The sequence below is a fragment of the Scyliorhinus canicula genome, chromosome 11 (genome assembly GCF_902713615.1).
Source record: "Scyliorhinus canicula chromosome 11, sScyCan1.1, whole genome shotgun sequence".
In the NCBI taxonomy this organism is placed as follows: domain Eukaryota; kingdom Metazoa; phylum Chordata; class Chondrichthyes; order Carcharhiniformes; family Scyliorhinidae; genus Scyliorhinus; species Scyliorhinus canicula.
This window is the reverse complement of record NC_052156.1, coordinates 14,296,043-14,305,478: the sequence shown is the minus strand read 5'-3', so window position 1 is coordinate 14,305,478 and position 9,436 is coordinate 14,296,043.

Here is a 9,436-nt window from a genome sequence, read left to right as displayed (position 1 = left end):
AACAGGAAACATGATTGAGATTTTGAGGAGATGATGATGTGGCGGTAATCCAGAGACCCAGGCTACTGCCCTGACGACATGGGTTCAAATCCCACCAGGGCAGCGAAGCCCACATCCCATGAATTAATTTTTTTAAAACTTAAATTCAATGAATAAAACTGGAATTGAAAGCTAGCATCAGTATTGGTGACCATGAAAAAAAATCTTCAATTGTTTTAAAAACCTGATTCACTAATGTCCTTCCGAGACCTGACCTGACTCCAGAGCCACAGCAACATCTTACCTGCCCTCTGAAACAGTCTAGCAACAGTCAATTAAAAAGCAATGCGGGATGGGCAATAACAACTGGCCATGCCAGTAACACCCACATGCCATCAAAGGATTAAAAAAAACATTTTTTTGTAATTGTGGGGGTTTGTACATTACAGGCATTGATCCCTGGTAACACAAGACCATAAGACATAGGAGCAGAATTAGGCCACTCGGCCCATCGAGTCTGCTCCGCCATTTAATCATGGTTGATATTTTCTCACCTCCATTCTCCTGCCTTCTCCCCATAACCCTTGATCCTCTTATTAATCAAAAACTTATCTAACTCTGGACGGAATTGAAAATGGAAATGGATGAATGGAAAAAAAGAATGGATGTGTATTTTATATCTGCAATTAACATACAATGTGTACAATAGAAGCTGAAAAGCAAACTATCTGTTAGTCATTCTTGGGATATAGGATTTTGGAGCCCCTTAGCCAGCAGTACACTCATCTGCAGAATGGGGAATGAATATGCTCTTGTCAAGTGATAATACATGGCTAGAACAAGAAGGACTAATTTAATTTTGTGTTTTAATGTTGTCCCTCAGCTGAGACTATCTAACTAGAATTGCGATAGGTGCCTTAGATTCTTTTCCCACCCTTAATTGCCATCAATAACCCTTTCTGAAAGTGCATGCGTTGTAGACTGGACCCAGGTGGCCCAGAATGAAAGGAGAGCCCACTCTACCTCGTTTTCCTCTTTACAGGTAAACATTGGCCACATGTCTACTACAGCACAACTTTTAAGTCATTGACAAGTTGGAAAGGTGGGCGGACAAGTGATTCACTTGGCAAAAGAAGCAGTAACAACTTGATGCCGCCAGTGTTGGTCTGGGATGTGCTGCCTCACAGTCTGATGAAGGCAGCTGCCATGAGAGAATTGGACTGTATTCTGAAAATAATTAATGTTCAAGGTTATGGGGGGAAAGTGGGGTAATAGCAACAGGTTAGTTACTCATTTGGAGAGCTGGTACAGATAGGATGAGCTTAATGGTGGCACAGTGGTTAGCACTGCTGCCTCACAACACCAGGAACCTGGGTTCAATTCCATCCTCGGGTGACTGTGGAGTTTACACATTGACCCCGTGCCTTCGGGTGCTCTTGTTTCCTCCCACAGTCCAAATATGTGCACGTTAAACAAAGAACAATACTGCACAGGAACAGGCCCTTCGGCCGTCCAAGCATATGCTGATCACGTGTCCTATCTAGACCAAACGCGTGTATCCTTCTATACCCCATCTGTTCATGTGCCTATCCAGATAAATCTTAAAGGTTGCTAATGTATCTGCCTCAACCACCTCACTTGACAGTGCATTCCAGGCCACCACAACCCTCTGTGTAAAAAAAAAACACTTCCCCCATACATCTCCACTGAACCTATCCCCTCTCACTTTGAACTTGTGACCCCTTGTAATTGTAATTTCCGCTCTGGGAAAAAACGTCCAACTGTTCACCCTATCTATACCTCCCATAATTTTATAAACTTCTATCAGGTCACCCCTCAGCCTCCGTCTTTCTAGGGAGATCAATCCCAGTTTATTCAATCTCTCCGAGCTAATACCCTCCATATCAGGCAAACACGGGTTCAATTCCCGTACCAGCCTCCCCGAACAGGCGGCGGAATGTGGCGACTAGGGGCTTTTCACAGTAACTTCATTGAAGCCTACTTGTGACAATAAGTGATTATTATTATATTACATCCTGATAAACCTTTTCTGTACTCTCTCCAAAGCCTCCACGTCCTTCTGGTAGAGTGGTGACCAGAATTGGACACAGTATTCAAAATGTGGCCTAACCAACGTTCTATATAACTTTTTTTTTATTTTTTATAAATTTAGATTACCCAATTATTTTTTCCAATTAAGGGGCAATTTAGCGTGGCCAATCCACCTACTCTGCACATTTTTTTTTTTTTATAAATTTAGATTACCCAATTATTTTTTTCCAATTAAGAGGCAATTTAGCGTGGCCAATCCACCTACTCTGCACATTTTTGGGTTGTGGGGGCGAAACCCACGCAGACACGGGGAGAATGTGCAAACTCCACACGGACAGTGACCCAGAGCCGGGATCGAACCTGGGACCTCAGCGCCGTGAGGCGGTTGTGCTAACCACTAGGCCACCGTGCTGCCCTTACTCTGCACATTTTTGGGTTGTGGGGGCGAAACCCACGCAGACACGGGGAGAATGTGCAAACTCCACATGGACAGTGACCCAGAGCCGGGATCGAACCTGGGACCTCAGCGCCATGAGGTGGTTGTGCTGCCCACGTTCTATATAACTAACATAATTTGTTACCTTTTATACTCGATACTCCGTCCGATGACGGCAAGCATGCCATATGCTTTCTTTACCACCATATCCACCTGTACTGCCACTTTTAGGATCTGTGGACCTGCACGCCCAGATCTCTCTGTGTGTTTATGCTCCTGATGGTTCTGCCATTTATTTTATAACTCCCACCTGAATCGGATCTCACAAAATGCAACACTTCGCATTTGTCCGGGTTAAATTCCATCTGCCATTTCCCCGCATAATTTTGCAGCCTATCTATCTGACAATCTTCATCAGTTCCGCAACTCCTGCAATCTTAGTATCATCCGCAAACTTGCTAATTAGACCAGCTACATTTTCTTCCAAGTCATTTATATATATATTACAAACAGCAGTACTGATCCCTGCAGAAAACCACTAGTTACAGACCTCCATTCGGGAAAAACACCCTTCCACTGCTACCCTCTGTCTTCTATCCAGCTAGTTCACCCCTGACCCCATGTGATTTGATCTTTTGCACCAGCCTGCCATGAGGGACCTTGTCAAATGCTTAGGTGGATTAGTCATGATCAATTGCCCCTACGAGTCCAAAGATTAGGTGGGGATACAGAGATAGGGAAGGGGAGTGGGATCAGGTAGGGTGCTCTTTCGGAGGGTCGGTGCAGACTCGATAGACCGAATGGCCTACTTCTGCACCGTAGAAATTCTATTATCCTAACGCATCCTAGGACATTACAATTTTGTGAGGACATTAACTTCAGCAGAGGATGGTTAAGGGAGAGAACTTAGAAATAAAAACAGTAAAGCAGAATTGAAAAACTGCAATTGAAATAAACTTATAACAAAATTTAAATGCGAAACAATAAAATTTTAGGTTGAAAAAAGTAAAACTGCACAAACTATAAATCACAATTTTAAACTTTTGGTAAAGGTGATATTTATGCAGCAACATCACACCAGTAAACATTACCACTCTATTTATAATATAAATTTATTTACACAGCTGCAATTAAACAGGTGAGGTCTTGTGATGCAGTAGTACCGTCTCTGCCTTTGAACCAGAATCTCCAGCAGTTGATGGCTAAGGAAGTTGTGTTCATAACACAGTCAAACAGGTGGAGGGTTAAGCTGTAAATTCTTCCCACACACACCAATGGCAGATGGTAAGAGTACAGGAGACCCCTGGCCAGCCAATGGGATGGAAAGAAAGTTCAAGCCTATTCTCCAAACCTTTCATGATTTTCAGTACCCCCATCATATCTCCTCTCCTCCTCCTCTTCTGCAAGGAAACCAGACCCAACTTCTCCATCTATAACTGAAGATCTTCATCCCTTCCCATCACTATTCAGAACACCAGACAGCAATGTGAATGGAAAGGGGTCAGTAGGCTGGTGTGGATCAGATTTGTGCCAATTGCATGGGGTTTGATCCCTGTTCGGCCTGGTCGTGGTGCTGTGGATCGGACCTGCCTTCAGGCAGAGAACTATAGAAGAATTATTACACAGAAAACCAATTGCATATGTCTTAAAATAATAGTGAAACCTAATAAAAAGAAAGCTGTTCTTCTACAATGCATCCGTGATACATCAATAGCAGGATTTACTGGCCCAAGTGAAGTGGCATATTTTATGTCTAATAACAAGAAGTAGGTGGGATTTTATAGTGGCAACTTTAATAGCTTAAGAATGCAAAGGGAGGGCTGGATATTATTATTTTTTTTAATTTAACGTACTCAATTATTTTTTCCAATTAAGGGGCAATTTTAGTGTGGCCAATCCACCCACCCTGCACATCTTTGGGGTTGTGGGGGCGAAACCCACGCAGACACGGGGAGAATGTGCAAACTCCACACAGACAGTGACCCAGGGCCGGGATTCGAACCCGGGTCCTCAGTGCCGTAGGCAACAATGCTAACCACTGTGCCACCGTGCTGCCCGAGGGCTGGATATTATGGGGCGCTGCGGGCCCTGCTCCCCCCAACAACCAGCTAGGGGAAACCCATCCACAATAGTGATGGTTCCCCTGCAGCCATTTAACACTTGGTCAGTGTTAATTGGGGTGGAATTGTTTTGTACACGTTCTTTTTTAAATTAGAAAATTTTATAGCATTAAAAAATAACTACAAGTATTAATGTGACTCGAGCAATTCTTTAAATAGCAATTTAAATAATGCAATTTAAATAGCTGTCCAGTAATTGTTTTCTAATATAAATTTAGTGTATCCAATTCATTTTATCCAATTAAGAGGCAATTTAATGTGGCCAATCCACCTATCCTGCACATGTTTTGGGTTGTGGGGGCGAAACCCACGCAAACACGGCGAGTTGTGGAAACTCCACACGGACAGTGACCCAGAGCCGGGATCGAACCGGGGACCTTGGCGCCGTGAAACAGCAGTGCAAAATGGTGCTATGTCTTTTCGTCCGACGTCATTTCGTCCAACGACACTTCGTCCACGTCTTTTTGTCCAACGTCTTTTTGTCCGCCCGTCTTTTGGTCCAACGTCACTTCGTCCAATTATCCAATTACAAATAGTTTAATTTAGTTTTTCAATGTTACTGCTCAAGGATCCTCTCCACCTATTTCGCCTCTTGAAGTTGAGTTCTGCATTTGTGCTGCTTGATCTCCAGACATTATTAAGATAAGCTGCAGGATATTCACCCATGTATGCTCCAGCGTGATGAGAGCCATTGTATCTGATGGAATATTTGATCATTTCAGACCTGTAATGTCAGAACCCACTGCCAACCAGAGGTTTTAATCACTCGACGAAAATCGAGTTTAAATCTGCTTCGTTCAGAACTGCACTCATTGTCTAAATCCAATTAGACTCCCACTTATATCTGTGTCTGTCGGAATTGTAGAATATCAAATCATCTTGTCCTCCCCATTATTCTCTCTCGGGTCCAGTTCTGGAAATGTAACTTTTAGGGTATTTCGGGAATTTACAATTTACATCAATTTTAAGTAATTTCGGGAATTTTAAGTAATTAGTAAACTTTTAGATTTTTTAACTGCATTTTTAGATTTTTTAACTGCATTTTTAGATTTTTTAACTTTTTAACTGCATTTTTCAACTTGCATTTTACTTGCATTTTATCAATTACTTGCATTTTAGCAAGTAAATTAACGGAGTTAATTTGTAATTGGATAATTGGACGAAGTGACGTTGGACCAAAAGACGGGCGGACAAAAAGACGTTGGACCAAAAGACGTGGACGAAGTGTCGTTGGACGAAGTGACGTCGGACGAAAAGACGCGACACGGTGCAAAATAACCAGAAGTAACAAGAGGAAAAACATTTTAGGTAGGGAGTGGTTGGGAACATGAATGCACTGTGATTACAATCTTGAAATACCTTATGCCTTAAAATTGTGATCAGTTATTATGCCCACGCCAACAGTTAGCGAGTGTCATATCAGTGTGTGATGACACCCATGCTAAATTTAAAATTAATAGCAATATAATCTGAGAGTGTCTTCCATCACCCAAACTACTTGATTCCTCATCTCTGCCATGTTGCAATGAGAAAGTGCTACCCATGTGGGTGTAATCCTCCCACAATACATAAAGCATAAAATGTTGATGGAGCATCATTTCTTGGCCATTGTCAGATGGATAATTCAAACCACCATTTGCTAACGTTTATAAGTAGATTCCTATCTGACCTTAAATGCATATGTTTAATACAGAGCCATGGACAATAGGATATTTACCCAGAAAATACTCAACGTGCATAAAAGTTTATTAGTTCTGCACAAGTTATCAAAACAAATGTATAGTATCCTACTGTGTGGAATTAATAGTTCACACAATTCCTGTGATGTTCCTTCAACCCCACACACAAGTGCCTAAACCCATTCACAGCAAAGATTTCCAACAAAGACATATCCTGTGACCTAACTTTGCACGTAGATCTTTCTGTTTTGAAAGGGCTCCAAACCCGTGACGAAATTCAGCACCTGAGACATAAGCAAAGTTCACTGAGTTTAAACAATCACATGAAGCTAACATTGAATGCTGAGCGAAATCTACAGTGGCACAAAATGCACGCTCTTGCCAACATTTGCTGAACAAGGCATTATGGCAAATAACGACGCAGAGGTTGCAATGGACATGCAAGGTTCACTCACCCCAGCGCATATGCCACAACTCAGGATCGGCAGGCCACAAAAAACCTGCACAATTCATAACATGTGAATTTCACAATGCAGAAAAGAGGCAACATGGCTCGTAATCCACAATCATCCATTGTACCTTGCACAATGAGGTTTCCAATTTTTGTCAGGTCTGCAATTCCAGAAATCGTGCCTTTTAATTTAAAGAAATATTAGAATTGAGGGGAAAAAGGATACAAACCTGGAATCAGTCTTAAATGTATCCCAATTCCCAGATGGCAAATATACTTACAGGGATCCAGAGCAGTAATCTACAAGACAGATTTTGAGAAGCAAACGCAATTTTCACCCACTTATAATCACAGTATCTTTTTTCCATTTGGTTGAAAGGTTCCTAAGAACATATGATAAATGAGCTGGATTGAAGCCGAATGTTTAGTCTGAAATTTGTAATCCTATCACTAACAAAAATATTATGTCATGAGGATAGTTTTATTTTTGGAGAGGAATGCACTCCTCGGCTTCCAATCTTAGCCATGCCACTTTGGGGAACCTTTGACTCGACATCAGGAATTTCCCGACAGGTGAGGGACTGTTAAGTACAAATCAGTGACTGAGTTACCCAAGCTTTGCTTGTTCACTTTCTGTGAAGGGATTAAAAATGGCATTAGCTGACACCTGAGAGTTGATTTTTACCTGCTCGTACCTTAAGGAAGCTGTTAGAGGTCGAAGGTAATCAAATGAAATGTTGGCCTGAATCTTTAGCAACAGGAGTAGGCCATTCAGCCCATCGAGTCTGCTCCGCCATTCAATACGATCAAGGCTGATTGGCTACTTCAATGCCTTTTACCAACACGATCCCCGTAACCTTTTACGGTAATCAGAAATCTATCAATCTCTACCTTACTCAACATACTCAATGTCTGAATTTCCACGGCCCTCTGGAGTGGAGAATCCCAAAGGTTCACAACCTTCTGTTTGAAGAAATTTCTCCTCATCTCGGTCCTAATAGGCTTCCCAATTATTTTGAAATTGTGCTTTCTGGTTCCAGACTCCTCAACCAAGGGAAGCATCCACCCTGTCTTTTCCTTTAAGTATTTTGTAGGTTTCAATGAGGTCACCTCTCATTCTTTGAAACTCGAGATAATACAGGCCCAGTTTGCGCAATCTCTCTTCTTAAGACACTCTCACCATCAAGGTAACGGGATCAAAACTGCACAGAGTACTCTAACCAAGCTACTGTAAAATTGGAAGCAAGACTTTACTTCTGTATTCAAATGCTCTTGCGATTAAGGCAAACATTCCAATCGTCTTCCTAATAGCTTGCTGCACCTGCATGTTATCCTTCAGTGACTTACAGTCAAAGGCACCCAGGTCCCTTTGTACATCTACACTTTCTAATTTCTTACCAGTTAGGAAATACACTGCACATCTGTTCCTTCTACCAAAGTGGATTGCCTCACATTTTCCACATTAAATTCCATCAGCACCAAGGATCCAGGTTCGATCACGGCCCCAGATCACTGTGGAATTTGCACATTCCCCTTGCGTCTGCATGGGTCCCAAAAAGATGTGCACGGTAGCAACCTCTTTCAACTTTGGGAGCATCATATCAGGTCCTGGGGATTTATCAACTTTCAGTCCCATTGGGCAGCACGGTGGCGCAGGATATATCGGGGCAATTTTCCACTGCCAGGTAACCAGTGTTGGAGCTGCTTTTGTAAGTTAACGGTATCATTGCATTTTTCAATCACGATATGTAAAAATGCTACTCAAATGTCCAATAAAATGTGGGACTGGCGAAAACAAATTGGAAATATGGCGCCGAGGTCCCAGGTTCGATCCCAGCCCCAGGTCACTGTCCGTGTGGAGTTTGCACATTTTCCCTGTGTTTGCGTGGGTCTCACTCCCACAACCCAAAGATGTGCAGGGTAAGTGGACTGGCCACGCTAAACTACACCTTAATTGGAAAAAAAATAATTGGGTACTCTAAATTTATTTTTTAAAACTTTCAGTCCCATTAATTTCTCTAATGCTGTTTCTTAGCTCCGTCCAAACAGATTCCACACATTGTCGTTCCAATCTGAGATCCTCCCTTACGACTGCAATGGCCTCATCATCCCAACTCCACCTCCTTTCCCGTCTTGTCTGTCCTTCCTAAAAGTCGAGTATCCTTGAATATTCAGTTTCCAGTTCTGGTCACCATACAGCCATGTTACCATGATGGCAATTATAATCATATCCATTTACCTCTATTTGTGCTTTTAGGTCATCTATCTTGTTATGAAGGCCATGCACATTCAGGTTTATCTTTTTGACATCATTCTGCATTTGACGGATACGCAATGCTTTGCTTTATTTCTTTCTGTCTTCTCATCCCACTACTGCTTCCTTTTACCAACTTTACAATTTGGGCCATCCCTCAGATTCCCACTTCCCTGACTAACTAATTTAAACCCATCTCAAAAGCACTAGCAAATCTAGTTGGGCAGCACGGTAGCACAAGTGGCTAGCACTGTGGCTTCACAGCCCCAGGGTCCCAGTCTGGGTCACTGTCACTGTCTGTGCGGAGTCTGCACGTTGTCCCCGTGTCTGCGTGGGTTTCCTCTGGGTGCTCCGGTTTCCTCCCACAGTCCAAAGATGTGCAGGTTAGGTGGATTGGCCACGCTAAATTGCCCTTAGTGTCCAAAAAGGTTAGGCGGGGTTATTGGGTTACGGGGATAAGGTGGA